This window comes from Ammodytes marinus (genome assembly GCF_949987685.1).
Source record: "Ammodytes marinus genome assembly, chromosome: 2".
NCBI lineage: Eukaryota > Metazoa > Chordata > Actinopteri > Uranoscopiformes > Ammodytidae > Ammodytes > Ammodytes marinus.
Window position 1 is genome coordinate 25,527,091 of NC_137231.1, and position 12,756 is coordinate 25,539,846.

Consider the following 12,756-nt stretch of genomic DNA (forward strand, 5'->3'; position numbering starts at 1 on the left):
GGGAAATGGGTGCTCCTGTTCCTATGTTTTTGCTCTTCCCGGCCTTAAGCTTCAGTTGTTCTGAATAAGTAATAAAAACTGATAAATGTAGAGGCCCATATTGCTCTGAAAAATGATTTGGTTGAGAAACACTAACACACAGCTACTCTTGCTACTCATGGATGTATTGAAAGTTTAATATTATGTTGGATGCTTCAGATCACGATAACAGAGCATGACGCAAGTGTAATTGCCCTGGGACATGGAGGTTTGAGTATTTCAGCTCTAATAAGAAACAAGTCCAAAATAAGTTGTCATCACTGCTCCTTTGAGACTTGGCTCTCTTCCTTTTGGCCCTGCAGTGAATCTCTGGAATTTAGTGAATGTAACCCAGAAAAACTATCTGTACCTCCTTTTGTCGTCAGCCACGACGCTCCAAAAATGTGAAACTCTGTCCAAGCCTCGTCTCAGCTGGTCATTTAATGCTGTTAATCTAAGGAGAAAAGTAAAAAATTGCTTCTTGAGTATTTTTCTGTTTTTACAAGACTTGTTTACACATTGCCCAACCTAGAAATGGGTTTGTTCTCCATCAGTTTTCAATAGTTGGCACTGTGAAGCAGAACAGTAGTTGTAAGGGAACAGGGTTTCCCCCTTCTAATGACCTGGCACTGACGCCTGCATTTGACCACATTTGCTTTCATAAGGAATGAATCAGTGTCTCGAGATCCTTGAGTAGATTATACGCCCAATTCCTGTTGCACCCTCCCTGTGCAACACTCAGCTCTCAGTGAAACCGACAGACATGGACAACAAAAAAAAAGGTTCAGGCTAAAACTCTGTGTAATGTGCTTGTCAAACACAATCAAGTTACTCTCCAAAACCCTCTGCCTGGAGACCACTATGACACCTGTGCATCATTTCACATCTGCTATCCTTAACTAAAACGCCCCCAACTCATCACCTCCCCTCTCTCGAGCACTCTTGAACTCCCATTACATATTCTCACACTAGTATGTGCCATTGTGTGTTTGACCCTGACTTCCTCTTATTGCCAGGAAATGCCCACAGGCAAACCACAGAGATTTCATCCCTTTCATACAGTGTTTCTTCTGGAATTATTTTTATTATATTGAAAGAGGAAGTGCAAAACCAAACACAGGATTTCTGTTCAAGGGAAATGGTCTGTTTTAGATTGCCGTAACGTATTGCGAGACAAGGTGTAACGATGAAATGTACTGAACATGTTGTTATTGCATGGCCTGTTTAAACTGCTTCAGTCTGGTTAAAATGCTTTGTTGATCTAAAAAGGAACTGCAAAAGTTGGGGGAAAAATGTGTACTTCCCAGAATGTCAAACAAGTGTAACATTAATGCAGGAATGAGAATCTACATGTCATGATGTGCAAATGAGGCATTTTACTGAAATGTTCCATTAAAAGCACCTGCACATTTACAATCTGACTGAAGTTGCACTTCCATACTTCAGACATGGTAGATCTAACTGTTCAAATAGTATGAGTTCTTAAATTATTACTCATTCTTACCATGCTTCCACCAAATAATTACATACAGGTCGATTGTGTTCAGTTGCTGAAATAAATGAAATCATGCATTGCAGGTCCAACGCTAAACTTACTCTCTTTGTTTGCACATGTAAGGCAGAAGGAGCAAACTTCAAGTGCTGTTTCTGTTCTGTCTTTTTTTTTTGTTCATGCCTTGGGAATGTGAGGCGTTTGGCTGTACTCAGCATTATTCCTGCTGAAGGGGAGATTCTGGCTGGATCTGTTGTTTTAATTACAGCCGGGTCTTTACTGGCCTTTGATCAAAGGCTGGCCTCGCTGGCCCAGAAGGGAGACCCTGTCCTCAGACTGACAGAGCTGACACACTGGATGAGACTGGATACTGAGCACTGGGGTTCCAAACAGATTATCATTCTCCGGGGAAAAGAAACTCAGAACCACTCTCTCCAATGCCACTGGCTTCACATTATGGTCCCAGTGGTACAATCCCTAAATGAAAAACTGTGTGTGTGTGTGTGTGTGTGTGTGTGTGTGTGTGTGTGTGTGTGTGTGTGTGTGTGTGTGTGTTTGTGTGAAGCATGTTTTAAGTCCTCCTAGCCACCTCCAGAGACTTGAGACTTAACCCCCTGTGAATCTTTCATTATAGTTTCACTTTCTCTTAAATCTTCTTAACTACTTCATCGGTTGAACCCTGAAGTGGAAACTTCAAAGTGGAGCTGATCATCTCCTCTCATACCTGTGTGGTACTCAAACCCAAACATACATACTAAACTAAGAATTCACATTTGACATTCGGGTCAAATCAAATGTCTCGTCATCGAGTATGGAAAAACACATCTTAACTCACAGGAAGGAAAACAAATAAAAAAAAAATCAAATTTTTCACATCTGTGTAATGGGAAGATTTGGTCATTGTGGTTATTTGTAGACGGTCGATGACATTGGGTGGAACATGTTGCTCTCTTTTAAAACAAAGATATTATCAATGTGCGTTGTTCTTCTGCTGTGCGCTTAGCATGAAACATGCCTGAAATCGTCACCCTCTTAAAATAATGGCCTAAGTCATATTTTCAAGTTGTTCAGAAAACAGAAAAAACTGAACCATATATAGAGTATATGATATTTATGAATCATTTCAAACAAAAAGGTTATGACAATAGATAACTATTGATATACAAATAAGGATGTCAGTCAATTGTGTAACATGAGAGGATAAAATGACTTTGGCCAATTTATGAACATGCCTTTGCGATTTACGCAATTTTGAACCTGACTTGGGCCAAATTAATTCTGGGATAAGTAAGGCAAAACAGTGCATTTCTTTTTTTCCCCAACTACTGTAACATACCATGAGGAAGGGTATGCCACAAACATTTGAATATGCTAGTGGAGCACACATAGACTCATGAGACAGAGGGAAGTTTGGCTGTGAATGGCACCATTAATCCACTCTACCGACGCAAGACTACAGACTCGGCACCCCACAGCTCTCATGATAATCAACGGAGACTTCAATCATGTCTCCCTCTCCAAAACTCTGACCAGCTTCACACAGTATGTGAAATGTAAAACCAGAGGAAATAAAATCCTGGACTTTAAGCCAATGTGAGGGAGGCATATAGCTCCTCTCCCCTCGGCCAGTCTGATCACAACCTGATACACCTTACACCTGTGTACAAGCCTGTTGTAAGCAAGCTGCCGGCTACCACCAGGACTGTGAAGGTGTGGTCTAGAGAGGCTGAGGAGGCCCTGCAGGACTGCTGCCAGAGAACAGACTGGGATCTGTTCCTGGAGGACCATGCAGAGGACATTGAGGGACTCTCCCATTGCATTACAGATTACATCAGGTTCTGTGAGGACAGCGTTGTACCCATCAAGAAGGTCCGCTGTTTTCCTAACAACAAACCCTGGATCAATAAGAACATTAAAAACATACTCACCAGGAAGAAGAGGGCTTTCATGGCAGGAGACAGAGAGGGGGTAAAATCAGTTCAGAAGGAGCTGAGAAGGGAACTAAGGGCGGCTAAAAACAGCTATAAGGAGAGGCTGGAGGGCAAGCTCGAAAGGAACAGTGCCAAGGAGGTGTGGGATGGGATGAAGAAGATCACGGGACACAAACTGCCAGGTCCAGCTGTGGCGGGCGGACATGAACATGCTAATGAGCTGAACCTATTTTTCAACAAGTTTGACTCAACCCCTGCCCCAGTGAGCTCAGCAGGTCAGTCCGTGCCCCCCTCCTCCACCTCCCCTCCCTCCCTTACTTCCCCTCCCTCTCCCCCTGCCTTTCCCCCTCCTCCCCCCCTTTTTACTAGTCTTGTCATCACATCAAGCCAGGTGAGGCGGGAGCTATCAAAGCTCCAGAGGAATAAGGCAATGGGTCCGGACAACATCAATCCCAAGGTGCTTAAAGCGTGTGCCGGACAGCTTGCTGGAGTGTTCCAACACCTCTTCAACCTCTCCCTGAGGCTGAAGAAGGTGCCCCAGTTGTGGAAGACCTCCTGCATTGTTCCGGTGCCTAAGATAGCTCGCCCCAGCTCTCCCAAAGATTACAGGCCAGTGGTGCTGATCTCACACATCATGAAGACCTTCGAAAGACTCATTCTACATCACCTTAAGCCCCAGATGTGTGACTCCATGGACCCACTGCAGTTCGCGTACCAGGCCCAACTCAGCGTGGACGGCGCCATCATTTACCTGCTGCACAGGGCTCATGTTCTTCGACTTCTCCAGTGCGCTCAATACCATCCAGCCTCCCCTGCTTGAGAAGAAGCGCTTAGCAATGCAGGTACACCCTGACATGGTGGCCTGGATTGGTGACTACCTTTCCAGCAGGCCACAGTACGTGCGGCTGCAGAGCGGCCTGTAAGATGTTGTGATGAGCAACACTGGCGCACCCCAAGGAACAGTACTTTCACCCTTCCTCTTTACCATCTACACCTCTGACTTCAGCTTCAACTCTGGAACTTGCCATCTCCAGAAATTCTCAGATGACTCCTCCATCGTGGGCTGCATCAGGGAGGACGGGTACAGAGGTGTGGTGGAGGATGTCAGATGGGCAGAGGAGAATCACCTCCAACTCAACATCGGCAAGACCACCGCCGGAAGAGGAAGCCCCAACCCCTATTACCATCCAGGGGGTTGAAATAGAGACGGTGGATTCATATAAATTCCTTGGAGTACACATCAACAATAAACTGGACTGGTCAGACAACACAGAGGCCCTCTACCGGAAGAGTCAGAGAAGACTCTTCTTCCTCAGGACGCTCAGGTCGTTTGACGTGTGTGGCAGGCTACTAAGGACATTTTATCTGTCTGTGGTAGCCAGCACGCTGTTCTTCGCTGGGGCGTGCTGGGGAGGAGGCATCAAGGCTGGGGAGTCAAACAGACTCAACAAGCTGGTGAGGAAGGCCAGCTCGGTTGTGGGACTTGAACTGGACAGTCCGGAGGTGGAGAGGAGGATGATCTTATCTTATCTTTTCTTGTCTTATTAATGCACACAATAAGGGTGCATTAATTAATGGTTATTTAATGCTTGATAAGCATTAATCAATGCTAAGTTAATGTTTTATAAGCATCAACTTAGCATTGACGGTGGGTTAAGCGGGTCGTCATTGTTAAAATTCCCTAGCCTAGGTGTATTAACAAGATTTGTCAGTGCTCACACAGTATGGACCGGTAGCAGATTGGGAGGAGATATTCACTGATGTTGACAAAGTGATTTGTCAACAAACATTCTCAATAATCATTTACCACACATTTTATTTAACTGCTTAACTAAGATATTAAGCATGAACTAAGCATTACGTGAATAAGCATGGTAATTAAACATAAACTTACTGTTAATGCTGATTAACCCCCTAACCCTAAACCTTATTGTAAATGTTTACCATATTTGGTTATAATTTCATATAAAATATATTTTTTTACAAACCACCGCCATTTTGAAACGCTTATAAAATTGCCTAAGTCACTCCGTCTAGTGACTTAGGCTAAATAAAATGGCCTAATTCACACTCTTGACATAGGCCATTACACTAAAGGGGTGGGATCACATGATCTGTTCAACTGAGGATGCTGAGAGTTTTACCAGAGGTGGCCAGCATCACAAGGAGCTGATTTAGGCAAGAAAATCATTTTGGCAAAAAAGTGACTTATTTTAAGAGGGTGACGAAATGTAAAATGAAACTGAATATATTATATTAACATATCTAACAACTCTGCAGTGTTTCTCCACAATATTTTTCTGTTAATTCCTGTAAAAAAAAGAAAACGAAACTCCTCTAAATATGCAGTTCTGTTTTCCTGTTTGGATATTTTTTTTTGCTATCAAGCAGTTGCATTAAAAGCAGTTGGTGGTTAGGCAGGAAGTGTGAGTGTACAAACATGTGGGCCTGGTCAGCAGCTCCCATGAGATCATGCACTGACCTCAGCACACAGCAGCTCTCCCTCTCTGTGACTGCTACACCAGCTTGTCTCAGTTATTTTACTCCATTGCTCAACTACTTCCTTGTGAAATAATAACCGATAATATATATTTTTCCTTTCAAGGACATACTAAATAAACATTTCCGATAAATTTGCCGTTGAATTTGTAGTCCTCGGAGGGTGAATTCTGTTGTTGGTGACCTCTGTGACCTTTCTTCTACTGCTATAATGTTCGTGTAGAATACATTTCAAAATATCCTGGGCAGATTGTTAATGAGCAGACATTTCAGGGGGCATGCATGGTCTGAAAGGGATAAACCTGTTTGAAGCAGGTGCAATTCAGGAGCATTTTAATGTGTAGGGCTAAATAAAAAAATCTGTACAAGTACGTATGTTTTCTTGTGTTCCATCAAGGACAATGCGCGATGGGATGTTTTTTGTATTTTTCTATTTGTTGAAGGAAAGACAAGAGGACATGCTGTGATGTCCTGTACCTGACAGAATGTTCAGGAATGTGGGAGCACTCTGCATTCTTTAGCCCTGGTTTTGTTTTTATAGCCCTCACACAGGAAGCTCACTCCGGTGGGGCCTCATTCATGTAGCTTGAAAAACGCTGACTGCCCTCCCACCCCCTCCTCTCTGGCCGCTCTCCAAGATAGACACATAGACACACACACACACACACACACACACACACACACACACACACACACACACACACACACACACACACACACACACACACACACACACACACACACACACACACACACACACACACACACACACACACACACACACACACACGCACACGCACACGCACACGCACACAAACACACACACACACACACTTTTTTTTTGTCTTTGTAGGCCAATGTGCATTCTCCCTTCCCCCATCAGAGTTTCATTTATAGCTCTAATTACAATAAACAAGCAAGAACAACCAGGGATGAGGCCTCTCCCCACGCTCACACAGTTCTCACTCATTGGACATGACCACTCAAATGTCCGTCAATCATATATCTTGGGCTGACTATTTTCTGTGTTTTCAAAGTTGAAATTCAAAAACAATAATTAAAAAATTAAATTGTAAGATATTAAATGATTTTCTCAAACCGGAATGACTAATTGAGTCTTCTGGGAATACTTGCACAAGGTATTGTGAAACCTAAAATCATTGATATTATTATTGTTTTCTATTTATTTACAAATGTTTTCTGTTATCACACCGTCATTCAGTCATAGGATGTCAGATGTCTGTGTGCTCTTGAGGTTTTGCCCATTTTAGCTTTAAACCTAGGTTCTATGAGAGATTAGGCCAGCAGTATGTCATTCATTTCAAAGGATCCACCTCATATTTTTATTCAAGGGTGAACTACTTCCACAGACGAACACACACACTTGTACAACATGTTGGCAAGCACACACACAGTGCTGACCAGCTAACCACCCTCTTTGTCCACTGTCTCCCCCCAACAGTCCACAGTTGACCACAGTCATCAAATATCCCAGCTGACATGGAGTGCTGGTGGTCTGACCTCTCTCACAGTTACCATACACACATCCAACTGTACAGCTTCATTCTTAACAAGCCCACACATCCTTAACTATCAAGATCAAAAGTCTAAGGAAGGAACAGTGCAATGTGGGAATCGGTATATAGGAACAGAACATGCTGAAATGGGAAGCTGAACATTGGATTTTCTCTCACGATCCTTTTCACATGGCAGTGGTAGAATCACATGAAATCTGTTCCTCTTAATAGTCCACTCCACACTGAACGATGAGGATTGAGTGGTGAGAACATGCTTCCTGTGGGACTGGAACTTGGTGCAGGGCTACAGGGAGAGAGAGCTACATCAGGCGGATCTACTGATGCATGACGTCTCCTTCTGATCGCACTATGGATGAACCTAATGGCAGACATTGACTGAGTGTTACAAAATCAATGGACAGCAGCAGGGCACGTGGGAGTTGACTACACGTGCGTGCTGGCATGGTACACTATGTGTGAGTGAGTGTGTTTGATGCTGAGAGATGTCAGACTATAAAGTAACAGTGAGCAGATGTGCCTTCATGTTCCAGGTGTCATTTCATCTGAAAAGTTACATGCAGGCTTCAAAAAAGGGGAAAGATGCTGCCACCGATTAGACCAACTGTTTAAAAATCTTTCCTTTAATTTGTGGCTGGATCTAAGGGCCAAGTGCCAAGCTTGGCTGTAAGCCCAATATGTCACTTACTAGAGGCCCTACTTCCAGAACTAAAAGGCAGTAGTAGAGTGAAAGTTTTAATACTCAATGATAAGCATATGAATGTATGCAGTATAGCGGCTAAATGCTGCTTCCCCATGTTTAGTTTGGACTCTGGGCTGTACACTTACCATGGATCTAAGAGGCCTACTCGTTTATTTGTATTTGTTAAGCATATAAAGAGATGTGTTCTAGGCCTAAACTACTCGGATGATTAAATATCTAGTAGAGTAGACTGTCAATATGCCCTCACAACGTTTTCACATCAGCCATGTCTGATCATCACTGCAAAAAAAAAAAACAGTGAAAAGCCTGTCAATGAATCGAGAAGCCCACCCCCCCCCGCCCCCCCAGTTGATGAGAACGGGCCCAGTTCTTAATAGCAGATAAAACAATGACTGATTCCCTTACCAGTGCCACTTGGGTAAAGAGCTTTCTCCTTAAAGGCAGCCGCCACAGCTTTCAACACCAGCCCGCTACATTCCGAAACCCTTTGCAGTATTTTACACGCCTTGATTAGCTTTTACAAAGAAACAACATGACGCTTTGTGGACAATATATTAGTGGTACTTCAAATGCACAGACATTGTTATTCTTCTAACAGTTTATAAAATGGGAATGAGAAATGGGAGTCTCTTTTTTTTAAGTGAAGTGAAACAAAGTAAAATTCAACTGGTGGTCAAAGTGTTTCAGTTAACCATCTGGGTTTGACTGTGTGAAACCTTATTAAAACCAAGTGAGCCAAGACTGCTTTGTCTCTCCTAGTCTGGTCTTGCATGGTGCTATTGTTCTGTAGCCCTCTGAACCTACAATTACCAACCTTTAGATAACAATGATCAAGAACTCATCTTGACTAATTATCTCTCTTTGACTCCCTTTCTCAGTTTCTCTCGCACATGCATGTTTTTAGTTGTAACCTGCATTAGCTCACTTTTAAATCTCCCATATTTAACACTGTGTGTTTATTTTAACATCGCAGACAGCATGTGTAATGATAATTTGAGCGCCGGCTGCTGTTAGTGTCCAACATGTGACCGCATCCTGCCAGACATCCACATTTTGTAACTCTAAATACCACAATGTCAGCATTTACTCTTACTCTAGTTTCCTCTTCTTGAGACTATAATTGGATTTTTCTTCATGGAAGTACACATCAACCGTATTTCTAATTAATGCAATGTACAGTCTGATTCTGTTCCAATTTGGATGGGCATAGTTTCACAGTTTTCTTATTCATCAATGTACACAATGCAAACAATACATTTTAAAATAAGTTGTACATCTAATAACTTTTGTAAAAAAATCCAATTTGTTGTAAAACCGTGTCATAATATAATGTAATTGCATTAGCTTGACCCATAATGACATATACATAGATATTTCAAACTGATAACGGGGTGTGTCGCAAGAGGAGAAAAAGAGTTGTTGCACTTTAAAATAGATCTAAGATTAGAACAGATCATGTTACATTGTGATGCATACCTATGTAATCAGTAGTGACGTGGAACTATAGCCAACATATTGCTATCTGGCATGGCTGTAGGGATGGCGTCACTGCCAATTTTAACTATCGGATTACGCAATACTCTCCTCTTTCCCAACTCTTGACCTTTTGATAAATATGACCAACCTAAACCGGATTAACATAGAACCGTATAACTTTGTCTCACAAAACAGATGTACAATGTATGTACAATCCTAAAGTCACTGTGTGTGATAGTGAAAAGGTGACTGTTGCATTTGCATCTAACCATATTCACTTTTGCCTCAGCATCCACCCATTTCTTTTTACAGTGTTCCACCAGACAAAATATTGTACCTAAATCCGACATGACGTTCAAAACAAAACATGCATCTCTGCAAATTATTTCAGGCGATAAATAGAGTTTGAGCAGAGGCAAGTTGTTGTCTCTAGATGGATCACAAGCATTACTAAACACAAACAGGCTTCTCACCATGTGTAGCAACAGTGGATAGTTTCACTGAGCATGTGTTCATGACTTCACTTGTTATGATGAAAGCACTCAAGCAAGGTTGTCCTTGCCACAAATACACATTTTGGTCAGACAGATGACAGGGCTTGAGGTTTGGATTCAGATTGGGGAAGTACAGGAAAACAGAGTGCGTCTTTATAAATGTTTTCTATGTGTTTATATGTGAAGGAGTGAGTGGGTGATCTTAATCTTCTAAATCCTTCCTTACTTTAAGAAAATCCCACTCCCCCACTCTGTCTATTGAAAAGCTGTGCCGTAAACAGTTGTGTATATGACACAGCTTTTTGGGAACGTTAAGCCTCCATACATCCTTGAAAATAAATTGTATTTATTAGTAAGATGTCTGTGATGACATAATCAATTCATAATGCAAATGTACTTCAAGGTAACATTACAATACAAATCTTGTATATATTTGCTAAAGAGCAATGACACAAAGCTACTGCCCTGCTCTTGCAACACAGCTGGTTCAACCTAAAATCCTGCTGCTGACCAGGAAGATAACCATTCATAGTTATGGATGAAGGTGTGGCACTGGACACGCCCCTGTACTGTGTGTCTTTGTTTTTATCTTCTGTAGATGTGTCATGTTAAGGGTGTAGCCTACTAAGATTCTTAATTGACAAAGTTATCTTGCTTGTGGATAGTGGAAAAGGTGATGGTGAAGGTCAACCATTATCAGTGGATCAGACTCATGTTCAGAAGTTTCTGTTTCAGTGTATCTTTTCCTTCACCAGCTGTGGCCGTCTACCGACTCGCATACTCTTGGATTAAACAATTTGATGATAATTGTCCTAAATTGTGTTGAAATGTCCTGCCATTAAATGCCAACATTGTGGTTAAAAACAGTATCCCAGGGAAGTTCCTCTTGGTGGACTCCCGCTTGACATCACTATGCTAAGTTTGCAACTCCCATGTGATGCCATTGCTCACCACTCCTATTAGCTCATTAACCAACAACAGGACCATTCAGCACACCGCCACTGATTGTGTAAAAAACTTGAGCTCGGTGCATGTTAAGTGAAAGAGTTTGGATTCTTTATTAGATCAATGTAATCTTTAATTAACACCTGTAAACTAAACACGTGAAAAACATATCCAATTTTGCCAGCATTTAGTGTGGTTAGGGTCAGGAAAACAAGTCATTGCTTTCTTCACATGAAACCACCAGTCATGTGGATTGACTCAGAGCAGCAAAGCTCCAACTGCAGACTGAGATCCTTGTGCTTTTCCAAATCACATTACGTGTTTACCTTCTGAGTATCCACTCAGATTTTTAGAGGACATTTGCTTTGGCAATGACACATTTAAAGTTGCGATTGAAAGCACACTTTGGTACAGATAATCAGAAAAAGTCCTGCTGATTTCATTGTGTTTGCTTGTGAAAAACTCCCCACAATTAACACAAGTGCAGGAAAGTGGAAGGACTGATTAAGTCATCTTTTTCTAATTGGTCCTCTGGTGCAATGTATCTTCGGTAGAGTGCCATTTAGAGGACGGAAACATGGCGCGAGAAGAGTTTGAACAACTCAGTTACGTGGAAGGAATAAGGGACCTTTTGTTTGTTATAAATCTTGTTAAAAACAGAAATGGGCAGAATTTAAAAAAAAATAAGAAAATGCACAGGTTATAAATGCACAAAAACACATTATGATAGCAGGAAGAAATTCCAGTTAAACATTTTAAAGTGGTTTATTAAAAATATGGTAAAAATAAATATGACACATCTGTTATAGAGTAGGTTACATCATTCAGTGGAGACTAGAACACACTTGATAAAGACACTTTTCTTCAGTACAAAACATAAGATTACAGTGGTTTTACTGTGACAGCTTTTTCGTACCTCCCATAGCTCGCCAGAGCATGTCAGAACAGCACCTTTTCCCTTACAGTAGATTCATTATTACAGTGTCAAACAAAGCAGGCCTATAGTAGATTATGTCAATAATGTGACGCAAGTTAAACAGGCTTATCATTGTTAAATAATTAATAAATGCCAGCACTTATTTCTCTCAAAGAAATTATAATTTTTTTGTGGTTTATCTAGGACCTGTCAGTTTTATTAAATATATCAGGTCGACATGTATGTTTTAGGGTTAGCTGCTCAATCTATTTAAAAGTTGGTAGACTTACCGACCTATTCCACTTTAGGGGCACCTATAAATAGATTACATAATACAACTGCCTACATACCAAATACATGTTTAATCACAGAGGTGAAGAGGAATAGCACAAAAGGTAGATTTAGGTGTTCATTAGAGTCAGTGCCGTGATTTCCTGTGCACACATTTTAGAAAAATATAAATACTGATCATACTAAAATCAAATAAAAAAATATCAAAGAAAAGAGCTTACATTTTAACCAGTATACTTTTCAGGGCTAAACCTGCTATCATAGTGGTACAAAACGAGCCATTTCAGTTTACAGCCATTCTGGGAAGCATTTGTAACAGGATTGCCAATTTCATAATTATGAATCTGTTCATGTTAAACAAAGACCTCAATTATTGACAATACATGCAACCTGCATTAAAAGGTAACATGAATTACATGACTGTTAACAAAATACCTGAGTTTACAAAAAGTTGCT